Source organism: Eretmochelys imbricata, chromosome 3, assembly GCF_965152235.1.
Source record: "Eretmochelys imbricata isolate rEreImb1 chromosome 3, rEreImb1.hap1, whole genome shotgun sequence".
Lineage (NCBI taxonomy): Eukaryota > Metazoa > Chordata > Testudines > Cheloniidae > Eretmochelys > Eretmochelys imbricata.
In genome coordinates this window covers 133,306,272-133,326,422 of record NC_135574.1, presented here as the reverse complement: position 1 = coordinate 133,326,422, position 20,151 = coordinate 133,306,272, and the positions used below count along the sequence as shown (strand labels likewise).

General features: G+C 43.4%; 1 protein-coding gene and 1 pseudogene across 1 annotated transcript in view; both read right to left on the bottom strand.

Annotated features, from left to right (window-relative positions):
• Positions 1-20,151, bottom strand: part of SLC35F3 (solute carrier family 35 member F3) — a 276,349-nt gene that overhangs the window by 164,529 nt on the left and 91,669 nt on the right. The window lies entirely within an intron of this gene.
• Positions 14,820-20,151, bottom strand: part of LOC144261869 (rRNA methyltransferase 2, mitochondrial pseudogene) — a 71,888-nt pseudogene continuing 66,556 nt past the window's right edge.

Sequence of the window (20,151 nt, the reverse complement as noted above, 5' to 3'; positions counted from 1 at the left end):
GTCATTTCAGGACGAACAGAATTGTCTGGCTTCCATTTTTCTGAGAATGTCTAAAAAGTCTGGGACGTGATTTACACAGGACAGGTTTTAAATCTATTGAGAAACTATGCACGTTTTCAGATTTTAAAGTTAAACAGATTACAAAAGTGTAACAAATACAAGTGACCAAAAAATCTAAAAGGCTTGAGGTCAGAGATTCATAATAAGGAAGCACACGATTGTATGGAAATCAGAAATCTGTAAATTGATGGGATCATTTTGCTAATAATCATTGATTATATGACCACAATATGAACAGAAAATGACAGAACGGATGAGTAGAAATACCAGTACAGGGGAAAAATAGGATACACAAATTTTGATGTCTTACAGGAGCAAGAACAGAACAACAATAAAACACACAGGCTTGAACTAAGGAAACAAAATAACAAGATGCTGAATGCGACACACACAGAAGATGAACAATGGAGAAAAAGATAGATCATTCTTGTAAAGCTCCTCAACAGACTTGTTAAGAGTTGCTAATTCACAATCCACCTGGACCTTGTGTTCTGCTGATCACAGTAAATAACTTGGAAAGGAGCCTACAGGATACTGAGATTTAAAATGACTACTCAAAAAGCATAGGTAGCACTCCAGCTGCTAAAACCACAGGAGTACCATTGCTCTCTTCTTTCTTTTTCCACATTGCCTGTTTTAGTTAACAAGAGTGGAAAGAGAGAAGGAAAGGCAAAGTCCTAAAAATAGTTTATCACTTACCCACAAAACACAGTAGCTATGTGTTGTTAATACCAGAAATCATGGTATTGTTCTACCTGTGCCTCAGAAAACTTAGTGTGAGAGAACCTATACCTTCAAACATTATGGAAAACAAAGTATAATGAAAGTCTCAGGGAAAAAGCATTTGTGCTTGGAGTCATTAGATGATTATGTAATGTGAGGACACTACAAAGACACAAATCTGTGCACTCCACTTCCCTGGTGGTCACAGACTTTTACATATCAGCAGGTACTCTGAGGCAAGCGATACTGCAGATACTGAAAACGCTTCTGACTGTATCAACTGGAGTTTTTCTTTGGATTGCTGAATAAATCCAACATTCCTTCCAACACTTGACTGCTCTAAGCCCTTCACCAGACTCCATCTGCTGAAGTCATTCAGTACTAACAGACATCTGTTAGCACTGATTTTGGCTGGGGAAGCTTTCAGGGCTGTGTTTCATCCTTGCTCTTATGATGTAGAATCTTGTGATCAAACCCTTTGTGACAAGGATTTGTGACTACAGCTTCTGGTTTCCCCATTAACACTGATCAAGAGCATATCTTTGTTCTCTTTTTTATTTGGTGCCCCAAGTGCCTTGTAGTCTCTTGGATTTATGAACTCTAGAAAAGCTGTTGAGGTTAGGTCAGGGTGTGTTAACTAAGCCTTTAGTTGAGACCCTTTTCTTCAATTTAGCTCATCCAAATGTACCCTAGCAACTAGCTGAACTGAGGTAAAGGTGCTAACCCAGAGCTGCGCTAGGGAAAACATCATGGTTAGGTTGATGTTAGCTAGCACACTCTGATCTAACCTCGACCTCTTTTCTAGTCTAGACAAGACCTTAGTGGTAGAATTGAACAGATATTAATGAACATCAGGTTATGGGTCAATTTCAGTAATGATGGTCACATTGCATCCATCCCAAAAGCAACAATTGAAATGTGCGTTGCCAGTTTCATGGATCAATGTTCCAATAAAATCTGGTACAAAAGTAGGCGGTTAGGAAGTGGACCTGGAAAGGTTAGCAGGAGGTGGGCTGAACGTAGGCCATCCCAAGCTGTCACACTTTCAGGACCATGGGCTAGGGCCTGGTGGAGTGGGAGGGCCTGGGTCCCTCTACCCACCCCAGATTCCCCCACACCTAGACCTGGGGTTTATGGACATGGAAGCTGACCCCAGCTGAACCCTGTTCAGGGGACTGGACAAAGAGAGACTGGGGCAGCAGCTGCTGACCACTAAGCCAGTTGACTGAAAAGATAACCCCACTACAGCAGGTTAGAGGGAGAGCTGCCCATTGCAAAATAACGTGATTCCAATTCCAAACTTTGTAGATTAGAAGGCTCTAGATATAGATATTCAGGCCTGTTGGTAAAGGCCTGTACTCGAAGAATTTAGGTGTATTCTTATCACTTGGCTAGTTATACATATAAAAGAAAGAATCAAAATCACTGTCTGCCGGTGTAAGGTCCTTCTCTTACTGTGACAGTCTGAGGCCCTGTTCTTAGGCTAAAGCCTTTGGCTAAGCAGCAGAGGCAGCCATAAGCTGGGAAGTGAACGGTCACCTCCTCACATTCCAAACTAGTCACATTGAAATAAGGTGCTATTGGGCTGTTAGGAATACAATCCTGTCCTGATAGTGCCTATCGCCTTCAGAGAAAGGGAAGTACCTAGAAAATGTAAAAGGAAACTTAGTTTGATAACATCCTGTCTGGCAAGAACTCACTTATCAATAGCTGGGATGTGAAATCCTCACTTCTGTATTGTTTTGTCATTATAGTTCCCACTTTGCTATTGTTTGTCTGTATAATCTCTGTCTGCTGTATAATTAATTTTGCTGGGTGTAAACTAATTAAGGTGGTGGGATATAATTGGTTACATAATCATGTTACAATATGTTAGGATTGGTTATTTAAATTTCAGGAAAATGATTGGTTAAGGTATAGCTAAGCCGAACTCAAGTTTTACTATATAGTCTGCAGTCAATCAGGGAGTGAGTGGGTGGGAGTGGGGGTGGGTGTGTGGGTGGGGGAGATGGGAACAGGGAATGGGGGTAAGGAAATTGCAATCATGTTTTGCCAAAGGGGGAAATGGGAACAGGGAATGGGGGTAAGGAAATTGGAATCATGTTTTGCTAAGGGCAGGAATGGGAACAGGGACACAGGTGTAAGGCTCTGTGGTGTCAGAGCTGGGAAGGAGGATACTAAGGAAGGAAACTGGAATCATGCTTGCTGGAAGTTCACCCCAGTGAACAATAAACATCAAATTGTTTGCACCTTTGGACTTTGGGTATTGTTGCTCTCTGTTCATGCGAGAAGGACCAGGGAAGTAAGTTGGGTGAAGGAATAAGCCCCCTAACAGGAGGCAAGAGCCAATGTGGGAGAATGCCTTTGGAACTCCGGCACCTCCCCTTTGCTCCCTGGCTGTGTGGCTCCCATTTAAGAACACAGTAACTGCTATAATGGATCCAACCAGAGGTCCATCTAGTCCAGTGTCCTGTCTCTGATAGTGATAAGTACAAGTAGTTTCATAGGAAGGCCCAACAAGGTGTATAATGGACAGTTGTGGAATAGCCTGCACACTGGGGCATAGCCACAGGTAGGTCCACAGCCCACACAATTAGCACCCAGGTCCTCCCAAATCTGAGCCTGGGTGAACCTGTACTGCTATCACCATTGTGGTTACTGATTCCTCCTGGGAGGAGCCACTTCCTCCACTGACATCCCTCTGAGGCTCTGGAAGAGAACTTGGCTCCCACCAGGCCCTGTGGGCTTGTGGCATATGAAGGAAGGGGCACTAGGGCAGGAACTGGTGCAGAGCGCAAGCCCCAGAGCTCCAAGGTGCCTGTACTGATGCAGCCCCACCCCTGCTATGTGTCAGCAGGAGTTGGGGGGGTTGCCGGGCCATGCCAGCTGTGGGGACTGAGAGCTGCTACCACATTCCCAGAAGTTCCTGAGCTGCTGTGTTGAGTCCAACCACTCCACAGTGCATGGAGCCACACCATTACGTGCCCCTGCCTGAGCCTGGCTGCTCCTGCTGTGACCTGAGCCAGAGTGTGAGCAGTGCTGCTACCTCCAAGCCTACGTGGCACTGGCAGGTGAGTGGTGGCTCCTGCCCAGGTGTAGCCAGGCACCACAGGGTGCAGGCAGCTGGGTGCTGTGAGGATCCGTGCTGGGGTAGGGCTGGGAAACCTGCAAAGTCATTTTGCCTTGCGCTGGAAAACCAGGAGCACACTGAGGGTGGCACGGGCTGGGTGGGGAGCAGGCACTGCATCTCACAGACTGCACTGCAAGAGGTCCTGTATCTCTGCCCTTGCCCCATAGGGCCTCTCGGTGCCTGCCTGGAGCATGTGGCTGCCGGAATAGGCATACTGATCACTGAATAAATCCTCCATGCTGGGGCAGCTCCGCATGGGGCCAGTGTGACTGTCCCTCTGAGGACGACAGAGCCTGCATGTGTCTGCAGGTGTCCTTGTCTTCCTGGGGTATCTCAAGAAACAGTGACTCCAGCTAATGTGATTGCCCGTCCATCATGAGTTGGGGCCAACCCAAATTTTAACTGCTAGCTATGCTGCTTCTGCACCCCATGGGAAGTTCCTTTCTAACTCTTGTCAGTTAGTGGCTGATTTATGCCCTGATCATATAGCATTTCTCAAATAATACACCATAATTAGATGCACTCAAATTTAAATGACTATTTCTGGGATGTGAATCTTTTTTTCAATTCAGCTCAAATCAGCCCATTAAAAAACCTATTCTTAACTTTCCATGAGCAAAGCAAAAATGTCTTTCTCCTAGGACATCGGCATTTAGCATTTTTCTTTCATATTTAAATTTAATTAAAATTACTTAGATTGTAAGCATTTTGGGGCAAGGACCATAATTTTGTAGTTTAAATGCTGTATAATTCAGAATAGTAAAGTAGTGAGAAATGCAGTGCTCAATATAATGAAAGAAATATCAAGCAACAGCAAAAGAACATGTAAAAATACAGGAAGGCATAAGACTACAGAAAGGCAAAAAACTAGATAAACACGAAAAAACCTTTGAGGAGATAATCCACCAGAGACTGTAGGTAACTTCCTCAACTGGGGGAAATCAACCGAGTTCCACAGAACCCAGTGGAACTACACCAATTCACACAAGCTGAGGACCTGGCCACAAGTCTGTTCTACAGTATCAACAACAGCCTTCCAGACAGAGGCCCTCTCCCTCCATCACCTATGCAGTCATTTACAAGAATTTCAAATAAGCATTAAAATATATGAAAACACCTGAGGGTGAGACTAAGAATCAAGTCTGTGACAGAACAGTTTTACACTCTCTACAACAGACATTATGTATCATAATATGTGGGATGCTTCAAAATAAAAAATTCACAGAAAATAAGGGTCTACTACAGGATCCTAGATTCATGAATCCCAAGGCCAGAAGGGACCATTGTGATCATCTAGTCTGTATAACAGGCCACAGAGCTTCCCCTTCAAAATACTTCCTAGAGCATATATATTTTAGAAAACATCCAATCTTGATTTAATTGCCAGCAATGGAGAATTCACAACAACCCTTGGAAAATTGCTCCACTGGTTATTTACCCTCGTGGTTAAAAATGTCTTCTTTCCAGCCTGAATTTGTCCAGCTTCAACTTCCAGACTTTGGATCATGTTGCACCTTTCTCTATTACATTGAAGATCCCATTATTAAATATTTGTTCCCCACATGGGTACTTTTAGTACTTTTAATCAACTCATTCCTTAACATTCTCTTTGTTAAGATAAATAGATTGAGCTCCTTGCGTCTATCATTATAAGGCATGTTTTCTAATCCTTTAATCATTCTCATTGCTCTTCTTTTAATCCACTCCAATTTATCAACAGGTTTCAGAGTAACAGCCGTGTTAGTCTGTATTCGCAAAAAGAAAAGGAGTACTTGTGGCACTTTAGAGACTAACCAATTTATTTGAGCATGAGCTTTCGTGAGCTACAGCTCACTTCATCGGATACATACCGTGGAAACTGCAGAAGACATTATATACACACAGAGACCATGAAACAATACCTCCTCCCACCCCACTGTCCTGCTGGTAACCTGGATTTGTGCAGGAAATGGCCCACCTTGATTATCATACACATTGTGAAGAGAGTGGTCACTTTGGATGGGCTATTACCAGCAGGAGAGTGAGTTTGTGTGGGGGGGGGGGGCGGAGGGTGAGAAAACCTGGATTTGTGCTGGAAATGGCCCACCTTGATTATCATGCACATTGTAGGGAGAGTGGTCACTTTGGATAAGCTATTACCAGCAGGAGAGTGAGTTTGTGTGTGTGGTTTTTGGAGGGGGGTGAGGGAGTGAGAGAACCTGGATTTGTGCAGGAAATGGCCCACCTTGATTATCATACACATTGTGAAGAGAGTGGTCACTTTGGATGGGCTATTACCAGCAGGAGAGTGAATTTGTGGGGGGGGGGGGGGGGGGCGGAGGGTGAGAAAACCTGGATTTGTGCAGGAAATGGCCCAACTTGATGATCACTTTAGATAAGCTATTACCAGCAGGACAGTGGGGTGGGAGGAGGTATTTGTTTCATGGTCTCTGTGTGTATATAATGTCTTCTGCAGTTTCCACGGTATGCATCCGATGAAGTGAGCTGTAGCTCACGAAAGCTTATGCTCAAATAAATTGGTTAGTCTCTAAAGTGCCACAAGTACTCCTTTTCTTTTTGCAATTTATCAGCATCCTTCTTGAATTGTGGACATTAGAACTGGAAGGATTTTAATTGATTTCAGTGAGCACTGGATCAAGTCCTTAGTGAATCCTTCCTTGGTGCATAGGAGAAATGCTGGTGTGCATACTCTACTCTTCTTATTCTGTTCCCCTCCCAAAAGGTTTTTATTTAGCCATTTCCTGACCTACATTTATTCCAGAACTAAATGAATGATAAATATTTTAAATAGCTTCCTGGCCAAATTTCAATGTCAGTAATTACATTCTGCCTAACAAAATTTCCCCTGTAGTTTCAAGTAAACACAGTATTCGTCTGAACTTTCTGTATTATAATATTATCTAGTGTTGCTGTGTGCCGTTAAACAGAGTCGTTACATTCCAAAGGCTGCCTTTCCACACTGGGAAAAGTAAGGTGCTATATAAATCTGACATCCAAAAAAGCTCCCTATTTCAAAAGAACATTAAGGTTGCAAAGTCAAGCACTCAAAAGCTGATTAATAACAAAATTGCAACCTTAATTTGCCTCCCTTGTGCATATGCATTATGATACTGCCTTTAATTACATGATCACAGCATATTTTTCCACAGCATTCATCACTCATGCTCAGAGTTTCCACAGTTAAGCTATCTGGTACAGTGTTCAATGAAAGTTTATCACTTTGAGATTCTTGGATGAATGCCACAGTAGTGAGCCTCACAAACAGAGACAGACAGATAGCTATTGTAGACAAATGAATCATATTCTAAGAGAAATTTTAGACTGGCTTCTCCCATATCTCTTAAGCTCTGTCTATCTGTTTTTCCAAACCTCTCACTCTCTTTGAAATACTTCTATCATCCTTTTATAGACCCTTCCTCCACACCATTAGGAAGAGCTGTTCCAGACACACACAACTTGTTATTTATCCAGGGTGGCAGTTGAAATAAGTGTCTGGTATTGCAAGGGAATGTTATATTTGCTCCTGAATTAAGTGAGCATGAAGGGGTTACTTTACTGAGCATGAGTATGCTATGTATGCTATGTATACTGGTCCCCAAACTGCTGGACTAAATTGGCAATGTCTTCTATTTCTTTAAAGAGATTCTTTGCTCTTATGACATTCTTTCTGCACAGTATTGTTCCAGCTCTGGAAGGTGTGGAGAGAAATTAAATCATCACTAGCAAACCATCTATATTTTTGATTTCACTATTTCATAGTTGAGTTTTATATTTTCATTAACTTAGGGTTTTTCAAGTGAAAGTCTCCCCAGTGCAGAGAACCAGCACCACATCTATGCACCAGTTAAGTACCAAGGTTTAAGGGGGACTTAAATATTTGTTAACTCTTCTGCTGGCCCTTTGATTATGCAGGTGAATTTTACCTGTTCATATCTAACAAGAATTTTTGTTGTTGTTCCACTATTTAATTGATTACCATTGCTGCAGAATCTTTTCAAGTTATTCTATAAGCAGGTAATTTATCTGGGATTTAAAAAAAACTAAATTAAAAATATAATCACTCTCTTCTTATTACCTAATAATTGCATGTCTCCTTGTAAGACAGAAAACAATGACTACAGACTGGAATAGATGCCATCTGGAATGTTTAGCTATAACTGCTTTATAATATTATGTCTCCAAAACCATTGAAAATTAATGTTTTGAGGCAATTAGCATACAGGACATGTTAAATTAGCTTGACAATTACTGTGACTGCTAGGAAAATTAGACATTCATAAACAATGTGAAACAGTGAATAATGAAAATATATTCCGAATTGGCAGAGTAAGCAAGCAATACAATTGAAATAAATACATATTTTTACTGAATTCTGACCATTATGTTGTTAAAGGGACTGTCACCTCTGGATACCATCAGATGATTCATCTCACTGGAGATATCCTGGTTACATATTTTAATAAATATTCATAAATTCCTCTAGGCTTCACCTCTCCATATCTTAAAATAGTAAAATACAACAGAATAAGGCATGCAGACTCCGTTTTTGGTTCTCTTACCTCTGCCCTTAAAAATTAGTTTAGAAATAAAATCCCTCAGCTTCAAATCACACCAAAATTCATATCCAGTTAGAGTAAAACTCTTTCCATTCTTACCAGCACATGTCAACTTCTGGTCATGTTAGGTACCTGGGGACTGATTTTTAAAGGTTTTTAGGAGGTAGGCACCTAGATGCTTTTGAAAACCCCATTAAGGGTATGTCTACACTCTGAAATTAGGTCGAATTTATAGAAGTTGGTTTTTTAGAAATCGCTTTTAGATAGTCTATTTGTGTGTGTCCCCACACAAAATGCTTTAAGTGCATTAACTTGGTGGAGTGATTCCACAGTACCGAGGCTAGCGTCAACTTCCGGAGTGTTGCACTGTGGGTAGCTATCCCACAGTTCCCGCAGTCTCTGCTGCCCATTGGAATTCTGGGTTGAGATCCCAATGCCTGATGGGGCAAAAAACATTGTCGTGGGTGGTTCTGGGTACAAATCATCAGGCCCTCCTTCCCTCCCTCCCTCTGTGAAAGCAACGGCAGACAATCGTTTCGCGCCTTTTTTCATGAGTTACCTGTGCAGACGCCATACCATGGCAAGCATGGAGCCCGCTCAGCTCACTGTCACCGTATGTCTCCTGGGTGCTGGCAGATGTGGTACTGCATTGCTACACAGCAGCAGCAACCCATTGCCTTGTGGCAGCAGACGGTACAATAGGCCTGAAAACCATCCTCATCATGTCCGAGGTGCTCCTGGCTGCCTCGGTAAGATCGGTCAGGAGCGCCTGGGCAGATATGGGTGCAGGGACTAAATTAGGAGTGACTCAACCAGGTCATTCTCTTTAGTCCTGCAGGCAGTCCTATTGTACCATCTTATGGTGAGCAGGCAGGAGATGTGGATGCCTAGCAGTCCTATTGCACCATCTTCTGCCGAGCAGGCAGGAGATGTAGATGGCTTGCAGTCCTTCTGCACCATCTTCTGCCGAGCAGGCAGGAGATGTGGATGGCTTGCAGTCCTTCTGCACCATCTTCTGCCGAGCAGGCAGGAGATGTGGATGGCTTGCAGTCCTTCTGCACCATCTTCTGCCGGGCAGGCAGGAGATGAGGATGGCTAGCAGTCCTATTGTACCATCTTCTGCCGAGCAGCCAAGAGATGTGGATGGCTTGCAGTCCTTCTGCACCATCTGCTGCCAGCCAAAGATGTAAAAGATAGATGGAGTGGATCAAAACAAGAAATAGACCAGACTGTTTTGTACTCATTTGCTCCTCCCTCCCTCCGTCCAGTCCTGCCTGAAATACTCCTTGATGTAAAGCCACCCTCTTTGTTGATTTTAATTCTCTGTAAGCCAACCCTGTAAGCCATGTCGTCAGTCACCCCTCCCTCCGTCAGAGCAACGGCAGACAATCGTTCCGCGCCTTTTTTTTTTGCGGACGCCATACCATGGCAAGCATGGAGCCCACTCAGATCACTTTGGCAATTAGGAGCACATTAAACACCACACGCATTATCCACCAGCCTATGCAGCACCAGAACCTGGCAGAGCGATACCCGGCGAGGAGGCGACGTCAGCGCAGTGACGTGAGTGATGAGGACATGGACACAGACTTCTCTCAAAGCATGGGCCCTGCCAATGTGGGCATCATGGTGCTAATGGGGCAGGTTCATGCCGTGGAATGCCGATTCTGGGCCCGGGAAACAAGCACAGACTGGTGGGACCCCACAGTGTTGCAGGTCTGGGACGATTCCCAGTGGCTGCGAAACTTTCGCATGCATAAGGGCACTTTCATGGAACTTTGTGACTTGCTTTCCCCTGCCCTGAAGCGCATGAATACCAAGATGAGAGCAGCCCTCACAGTTGAGAAGCGAGTGGCAATAGCCCTGTGGAAGCTTGCAATGCCAGACAGCTACCGGTCAGTTGGGAAACAATTTGGAGTGGGCAAATCTACTGTGGGGGCTGCTGGGATGCAAGTAGCCCATGGAATCAAAGATCTGCTGATATCAAGGGTAGTGACCCTGGGAAATGTGCAGGTTATAGTGGATGGCTTTGCTGCAATGGGATTCCCTAACTGTGGTGGGGCCATAGACGGAACCCATATCCCTATCTTGGCACCGGAGCACCAAGCCGGCGAATACATAAACTGCAAGGGGTACTTTTCAATAGTGCTGCAAGCACTGGAGGAACACAAGGGACGTTTCACCAACATCAACGTGGGATGGCTGGGAAAGGTACATGACGCTCGCATCTTCAGGAACTCTGGTCTGTTTCAAAAGCTGCAGGAAGGGACTTTATTCCCAGACCAGAAAATAACCGTTGGGGATGTTGAAATGCCTATAGTTATCCTTGGGGACCCAGCCTATCCCTTAATTCCATGGCTCATGAAGCCGTACACAGGCAGCCTGGACAGTAGTCGGAAGCTGTTCAACTACAGGCTGAGCAAGTGCAGAATGATGGTAGAATGTGCATTTGGACGTTTAAAGCACGCTGGCGCAGTTTACTGACTTGGTTAGACCTCAGCAAAACCAATATTCCCACTGTTATTACTGCTTGCTGTGTGCTCCACTATATCTGTGAAAGTAAGGGGGAGACGTTTATGGCGGGGTGGGAGGTTGAGGCAAATCGCCTGGCTGCTGGTTTCGCACAGGCAAACACCAGGGTGGTTAGAAGAGCACAGGAGGGTGTGGTGCGCATCAGAGAAGCTTTGAAAACCAGTTTCATGACTGGCCAGGCTACAATGTGAAAGTTCTGTTTGTTTCTCCTTGATGAAACCCCCCGCCCCTTGGTTCACTCTACTTCCCTGTAAGCTAACCACCCTCCCCTCCTCCCTTCGATCACCGCTTGCAGAAGCAATAAAGTCATTGTTGCTTCACATTCATGCATTCTTCATTAATTCATCACACAAATAGGGAGATAACTGCCAAGGTAGCCCAGGAGGGGTGGTGGAGGAGAGAAGCACCGGGAGGGATGGTGGAGGAGGGAAGGACAAGGCCACACAGCACTTTAAAACTTATTGAATGCCAGTCTTCTGTTTTTTGGGCAATCCTCTGTGGTGGAGTGGCTGGGTGGCCAGAGGCCCCCCCACCGCATTCTTGGGCGTCTGGGTGAAGAGGCTATGGAACTTGGGGAGGAGGGCGGTTGGTTACACAAGGGCTGTAGCGGCAGTCTGTGCTCCAGCTGCCTTTGCTGCAGCTCAACCATACACTGGAGCACATTGGTTTGATCCTCCAGCAGCCTCAGCATTGAATCCTGCCTCCTCTCATCATGCTGCGGCCACCTTTCAGCTTCAGCCCTGTCTTCAGCCCACCACTTACTCTCTTCAGCCCGCCACCTCTCCTCCCGGTCATTTTGTGCTTTCCTGCACTCTGACATTGTCTGCCTCCACGCATTCGTCTGTGCTCTGTCAGTGTGGGCAGACAGCATGATCTCAGAGAACATTTCATCATGAGTGCGTTTTTTTCTCTTTCTAATCTTCACTACCCTCTGGGAAGGAGAAGATCCTGTGATCCTTGAAACACATGCAGCTGGTGGAGAAAAAAAAAGGGACAGTGGTATTCAAAAAGACACATTTTATGGAACAATGGGTACACTCTTTCATGGTAAACCTTGCTGTTAACATTACATACATAGCACATGTGCTTTCGTTCCAAGGTCGCATTTTGCCTCCCCCCACCGCGTGGCTAACCCCTCGCCCCTCCTCTCTCCCCGTGGCTAACAGCGGGGAACATTTCTGTTCGGCCACAGGCAAACAGACCAGCAGGAACGGGCACCTCTGAATGTCCCCTGAAGAAAAACACCCTATTTCAACCAGGTGACCATGAATGATATCACTCTCCTGAGGATAACACAGAGAAATAAAGAACGGATGTTGTTTGAACGCCAGCAAACATACACTGTAATGCTTTGTTCTACAATGATTCCTGAGTACGTGCTACTGGCCTGGAGTGGTAAAGTGTCCTACCATGGAGGACGCAATAAGGCTGCCCTCCCCAGAAACCTTTTGCAAAGGCTTTGGGAGTACATCCAGGAGAGCCGCGAATGCCAGGGAAAATTAATCATTACACATGCTTGCTTTTAAACCATGTATAGTATTTTAAAAGGTACACTCACCGGAGGTTCCTTCTCCGCCTGCCGGGTCCGGGAGCCAGCCTTGGGTGGGTTCAGGGGGTACTGGCTCCAGGTCCAGGGTGAGAAACAGTTCCTGGCTGTCGGGAATACCGGTTTCTCCGCTTGCTTGCTGTGAGCTATCTACAACCTCATCATCATCATCTTCCTCGTCCCCAAAATCTGCTTCCATGTTGCCTCCATCTCCATTGAAGTAGTCAAACAACACGGCTGGGGTAGTGGTGGCTGAACCCCCTAAAATGGCATGCAGCTCATCATAGATGCGGCATGTTTTGGGCTCTGACCCGGAGCGGCCGTTTGCCTCTCTGGTTTTCTGGTAGGCTTGCCTCAGCTCCTTAAGTTTCATGCGGCACTGCTTCGGGTCCCTGTTATGGCCTCTGTCCTTCATGCCCTGGGAGATTTTGACAAATGTTTTGGCATTTCGAAAACTGAGACGGAGTTCTGATAGCATGGATTCCTCTTCCCATATAGCGATCAGATCCCGTACCTCCCGTTCAGTCCATGTTGGAGCTCTTTTGCGATTCTGGGACTCTATCATGCTGATCATGACTATCTCTGCTGATGAGCTCTGCACAGTCACCTCTGCTGATGAGCTCTGCATGGTCACCTGCAGCTTGCCACGCTGGCCAAACAGGAAATTGAAATTCAAAACTTCGCGGGCCTTTTCCTGTCTACCTGGCCAGTGCATCTGAGTTGAAAGTGCTGTCCAGAGCGGTCACAGTGGAGCACTCTGGGATAGCTCCCAGAGGCCAATACCATCTAATTGCGTCCACAGTACCCCAAATTCGATCCAGCAAGGCCGATTTCAGCGCTAATCCCCTTGCCGGGGGTGGAGTAAGGAAATCGATTTTAAGAGCCCTTTAAGTCGAAAAAAAGGGCTTCATCGTGTGGACGGGTGCAGGTTTATATCAATTTAACACTGCTAAATTCGCCCTAAACTCCTAGTGTAGACCAGGGCTAAGTGCTTATCTGTGTCTTTAGGAGCCTAAAGAGCTTGGAGCCCAATCCTGTGAGCTGCTGAGCACCTCCTGCTAGACACTGAAGGTGTGTCTCCATTTGGAGCTGGAGGTGTAAATGCCAGATCACGGAGATGTAGCTCAATTAGAGCTAACGCAGGTATCACACGCAGCGAGAGGGGCAGGAGGGGTGAGCCACCTTGAGGTTGATCCCATCTAAGACCCTAGGTACCTACTCGGGTTATAAGAACCTTCTGCTGCCACAGCTATATTCTATTTTTGGTGTGCTGGCTCTATGAGAGCTTGCATAGGCATTTCTCCTTGAGCTGGGAATCACACCCCAGCCTGAAGTGTAGACATACCCTAGGAGCCCTCAACTCCCACTGGAGCCTGACTGAAGACAATGAGAGTTAACGCTGCTCAGCAACCTTCAAAATCAGCCCTTTGTTCGATGCCATAATTCAGATACACGTGCTGTATACTAGAACTGGGCGAGAAACGGGTTTCCTGTCCTGTGAGAATTTTCAAGATTTTAAACAGAAGTTTCCCTCCCTAACCAGAGCAAAAATTTGAAATCTTTACAATCTCTGTGAATGGAAAATCTGAAAAAAAATCCTCATTGGGCCAATGGAAATATTTATTTCCAATAAATCCGAAAGGTTTCATTTAAATGTTAACTATTTTTATTAGTTTTACTATAAATTCACTTATTTTTTTAAATGAAAAACTTGTTTGGATCCCCCAAACAGAACCTTTTTCAGTTAGAAAATGTCAAAACAGGATGTTTTGACAATTTCAAAACTTTTTTTCTAAAATCATGAAATTAGTCAAAACTGAGCCTTTCCCACAAAGTTTCAGTTTTAAGAAATCGGCAGTTACCTACAAAAAATAGTTAAAAAATTCCCAGCCAGTTCTAGTACTGTACTTCCTTGCAAACTTTTAAAAAAAGGTTATTTTATTTTTGTTTCCGTTGCTCTGTCTCGTACAGGCCAGCTTTCATAGCATTCCATTCCCAAAAGCTTTTTCCTCAGGTGGGATTTAAGTGGATGTCTTTACTTCTATAATTATATTATATACTCCGTGGAGTGACAACCTTGTCTTATTTTGTATCTATAAGCATGATGCACACCTATGATGATATGTAAATTATGACAGATATTCCCACATTGGGCTTAAAAATAAAACAATTCAATTTCAGAATCTCACTACTCAGATTTTTTTAAATGCACCCCAAATGCAGGTATCCAGTCAGACACTGACCACCCGTATGAGTAGGGCAGACATAACCCTCAGTGTTTATGTTTTACTCCCTTTCTGTGCAGTTTTGCCAGGTAACAGGACTCTGAAGATTCTTTCCTGCTGGACTGAGGTTTTATAGTTGTCACATCCTGGAAATGCTCAGTCTGTTTTGGAGGATACAGGCTTCCTGTCCATCCCGGATTACTCAGAGGATGGTCTCCTCTGGCTACAAGAGGCTTTGGGAGAGATCCAAAGGGACAAACATAAGGTCATCTACTTCTGATTATCTTGTTCTTGGACCCCCTGTGGGATTAGGTGCCATGTCACTCAGATAACATCCACCTTCTCTGCAGGAAGCAGCTCCTGAATTTTCTTAAGTATGCTTGAATCTACAATGTCAGCATTAGACAGGAAGACTGCTCCTTCCAGAGGGAAGTACGAAGGTCAGTTCCAAATACAAAACCAATTGGGTCATTAGGATCAGGGCCCAAGGCATTGGGCCTCTGTACAGCAACCTGACTCCAAGCACCAGGAGCTGCCCCATAGTCAATCACAGAGAGTCCTGGACCAAGAACCTGATGCTTGTCTTCTATCTCCAGCAGTTTGAAGGTGCTCTGGTAACAATAATTCTGTTGCCTTCACAAATGGCTCCTTCAAGTGCCACTCCAGCCAGCAATGCTCTGCCCCAGTTTTGCTCTTCAGAAACCATGCTGCAGTGCAGAACCTTGGACACTGAAGCGTAGTGCTCACCAACCACCATAACAGCTCATGGCCCTAGCCAAGTTCTGTGGGTCACACCCTTTAAAAAGTTGTTATAACTACATATTTTTAAAACATAGCAGAGAAAACTGGATGACTTAGGATACTAGTAAAGCCTTTTCCTTTTAGAACATTTGTTCAAATCCAGCCTTTGTCAGTACTAACTGGGACTTGTTACCATCTGATGGCTGTTCAATGACATGTGAAATGAGATAGTGTTCTTAAACAGTTATTGTGCTGATGTCTGCATCATAATTAGCACCCTTGTTGGCAGCCTTAGGAAAAAGTGATAAGACTGGGGTATGTCTACACTACAATTAGACACACAGGCCCGGCCCATACCAGCTGACTCGCGCTAAGGGGCTGTTTAATTGCAGTGTAGATGGTTGGGCTGCAGCCCGAGCTCTGGGACCCTCCCACCTCTCGAGGTCCTAGTACCTGGGCTCCAGCCTGAGCCTGAACCTCTACCCTGCAATTAAACAGCTCTTTAGCCCAAGTCCAAGTTAGTTGGCATGGGCCAGCCGCAGGTTTTTAATTGCAGCGTAGACATACCCTAAAAGAGCATGGCAAATTGAACTACCTTCTCCAACCTCCTACGGGTGGTCCCTCCACGACATGCAGAAGGCAGACTGTTGGGACTGCACGGAGAACCTTGCAGTATCCCTGCTAGTTCTGTGCTTGTCCTGTGAACGGAGTCAGTGTTGCCAGTCTCATGATTTTATCATAAGGCTTTCAATGCTTGTTTTTTCCCCTGTTAAAGCCCCAGCTCTTGGAGTCAAATGAAAACACGAGACTTGTAGCTTTCCTTTTGAAAAGTTTCTAGCTCTTATGGTTATGAAGAAAAGCTTGAAAGCATGGCCTGGATGTACCACAAAGGTTCAAAACTCAGAAGGCAAATGTACTGTTTTTCTAGTGGATATAATGATTTTTAGGGGGTCCTGACTCAGGATTTTGGAACACTTTGGGCTAGTAATAGTGTTTCCAGATGTCAGTCTGACATCTTTCACAAACACTATTACATTTTCAAGAAACAGTATTTGACAAAATAAATATCAGGGTATCTGAATATATGGCACTTTCTATAGCAGCTGGCAAAGAATGCCCAGTTGTAAGCCTGTTTTCAGAAGCACCAAAAGACAGCAATGAAAGGATACAGGGTTTTACAATGGCTTGGTGTCTGAATTTTGTTTTTAGTATTTTCTTTTACTTAAAACCAACCATAAATTCAATGATCAGTACATTATTTTGGCATTATTGCTGCCTGTTCATTTTACAATAATCATGCAAATTCTAATTCCTGAAAACTACAGAAAGCCAAAATACTGTATCTTGCTCGTTATGCATACAACAAAAAGAGAAAGCATCAAAATACCCTCCCCCCCACACACCTCTTCTCAATTCATAGCTCTGGTCTACACTGTGTGTGCGCGCGTGGGGGGAAATCGATCTATGTGAATAATGTAGTTGAAGTCGACATACTTAGATCGACTTACTGTGGTGTCTTCACCGCGGTGAGTCGATTGCTGCCGCTCCCCCATCAACTCCGCCTGCGCCTCTTGCAGCGGTGGAGTACAGGAGTCGATGGGAGAGCGCTCGGGGATCAATGTATCACGTCTAGACTAGAAGCAATAAATCGACCCCCCACTGGATCGATCGCTGCCCGCCGATCCGGCGGGTAGTGTAGACATACCCTTAGTGTACACAAATTCAGACAGCTACACGCTTAACAATACATCAGAAAGTGGGTGCCAAATATAGTCCTGTACTGCCACCTTGAGTTCAGAAACAATGTGCAATCCCAGCTAATTCCTAAAATTATCATTCTGGCAGCAGTGCCCTCCAACATTAGATAGACCGAAGCAGATACACTTTGAAGATTGTTTAGTAACTGAGCATCTCCTGGGGCATCAGAGAATGTGCCACGGGGACATTTACAAACATTACCCTTGGTATGTATAATTTCATGCAATCTAGAAAACACAATTTACAATATAGATTGTTCTGTCTACATGTGATCCCTCTAGGTGCAGCAGAACATAATGGTCAGAGCTCAATAAATCTGGTACCAGCTCTGGAGATAAGGTGCCCATACCCACAGAATAGATGCAGCTGAAAGATTTTGTTTTCAGTTTTGAGCAGTTTAGCCACATTGTGGTGTTTTTATTCCAAACTGGAGAAACTCAATGTATGGTCATCCCATGGCGGTCCAAATTTTCCATATTTATCTTATGTGTTATCCACAGCGAAGAGTTCTGCTGTCAAAACTGACTGAACCTGCTCACTATTCTGGTAGTAAAATGGAATTATAGTGGCTAATTCTGTCATCAAACTTTAGTGGGTTACACATGCATCAGGTTTGTCACAGATCTGTGGACAGCAAAAGAAAGGCGGAATTACAGGCTTCCACAAACGTAGGGTACAGTCTATTAGTGGTTTACGTGGGAAGGACCTGAGGGAGCACAGAATGTGGATAAAATCTGGGTTTTTTTAAAATGATTTTTAAATTTAAATTAAATACAGGTTTATTTTTTAAAAATGAGCCTATTTGAAATTATAACCACCCATGCTAAGGCCAAAATTTATTACAATCTATTAAAATATTTTAAATAAAATAAATATTAAGCAGTACACAATTCTGCTGAAATTTTAAAAAAAGCCAAACCACTAAACTGGTGGATTTCACTGGCCAAGCACCTGAAACCAGAGCTTGATGAAGTGCTACTCCAGCTTTTGAGAGCAGAAGCCTCTTCTGCAGGTGAGGGGAGAATATTTTCTTCTTCATTTTGGTTTATTCAACAAGACCAGTTCACGACTAGTTCACCCAAAGTTAAGAAACCAATTTGGAGTTGAAAACGTCAGAAAGCTTGTTTTCCTCCTCTGATATATGAGCAACTAGAGGAGGAGAAGATCTATTAGTTATAAAGTCTTGAAGGACATGGTGACCAGAAACAATCACTTCAGTTCACTAACTACGGATAATGCTTCCTTTGTTTAAAAAATCGGTTTAAAATACAAAACATGTTTTGATTAAGTTTGCTGGTTACAGAAGAATAAAGTTTAAGTAGCTTTATTTAAATAAGAAAAAATAAAATAAAATACTGTTTTTGTGCATTTTTAAATGAATACAAATTTATCCAAATAGAACTTGACACAAACCAGGAGTAAAACATTAATCAAACTAGTAAAGAAATACATCATTCACTATCTTTTAACATAATAAATTATGTAAAACTAAGATTCTTAACAAACATAAGTGAAGCTATATAATTGCTTAAATAAATGTGTATAGATATATCCTATCTTTCTGCTTAACAAAAAGAATCACCAAATTTAGTGTAGATGCTATATTTAGTTCCGAATCAACATATTTGAATGGTTTCAGAGTAGCAGCCATGTTAGTCTGTATCCGCAAAAAGAACTTATTTGTTAGTCTCTAAGGTGCCACAAGTACTCCTGTTCGTTTTGCATATTTGCATACCAACCAATCAATCAATCTTTCTGCAGGAAAATAACTAGAAAGTACAAATGCAAAACACAATTAACCTCAACCATTAAAACTGAGGTTTCCTGCTGCTTGCTGATTTAAATTATGAAAATTGGTGATTTAAAATTGCAATTAAAGTTGGTGATTTTAAAATAATTTTGATTTAAATCAATCTACCTTGGCTATGACTCTTCAGAATTCTACTATAATATAGTATATTATTTAATATGCTGTATTACGTATACCCACTTTTCCAATTCATGTTACACTATGATGAAATTGCTTTCATTACATCTCTCTGGATATGTTGGAATAAAAACCCACATATTGAATATTTCTTTGGCAGACTATTCCACATCCCAGTAACACAGAGAAAAATCCCGTCCTGGTATTTAATCCAAACCTTTCTCTCCCCTTCTCAGATTGTCACCACACATATAACTTTTCCATGACACTTAAAAAGGATATTTTCTACATCAAAAGTCATATGGCTACTTGAGCATCCAAAGAATGCCAAGTCATATCCAAATATCTTGGTTGGTTCAGTCTTTGAGTTAGTGATTTCTCAGATAACTGCTACTGTGTGGCCAGCAGAGGGAGCACACGCCATTGTGACTTTATTCTCACAGATCTATCAACATAGTGCTGTTTTGTTCACTCAACATGACATGCTCATTTTTAAATAATTTATGGAAGCGATTTGGAATCCTCTTCCTCACTCAATACATGCAATCAGAAGTTAATGGGGCAATGATTTGAGGCCTAAAAATGGGAGACCAGAATCATCCAAAGTGTATTCTTCCTTCTAAAAAGAAAAGAACTCAGCCATAGTTATGAGTATCATCCACATGCAAAGTAAATCCTGGAATAACAATAGCTCTTATATAGTGCTTTCAGCCATAGATCTCAATGTGCTTTTTACAGAGGAGGGTGAGTATCACGATCTCCATTTTACAGAGGGGGCAACTAAGGCATATAGAGGCAAAATGACTTTCTCAAGGTCACATAGCAAATCAGTGGCAGAGCTGATAATAGACTTCAAATCTCTTGATTCCCATGCAGTGCTGTAGCCACCTAACTTTGATGTCTCCATAACTATAAAGCATTAAATGGCTTCACTTGGTTAGACATTTAAGATA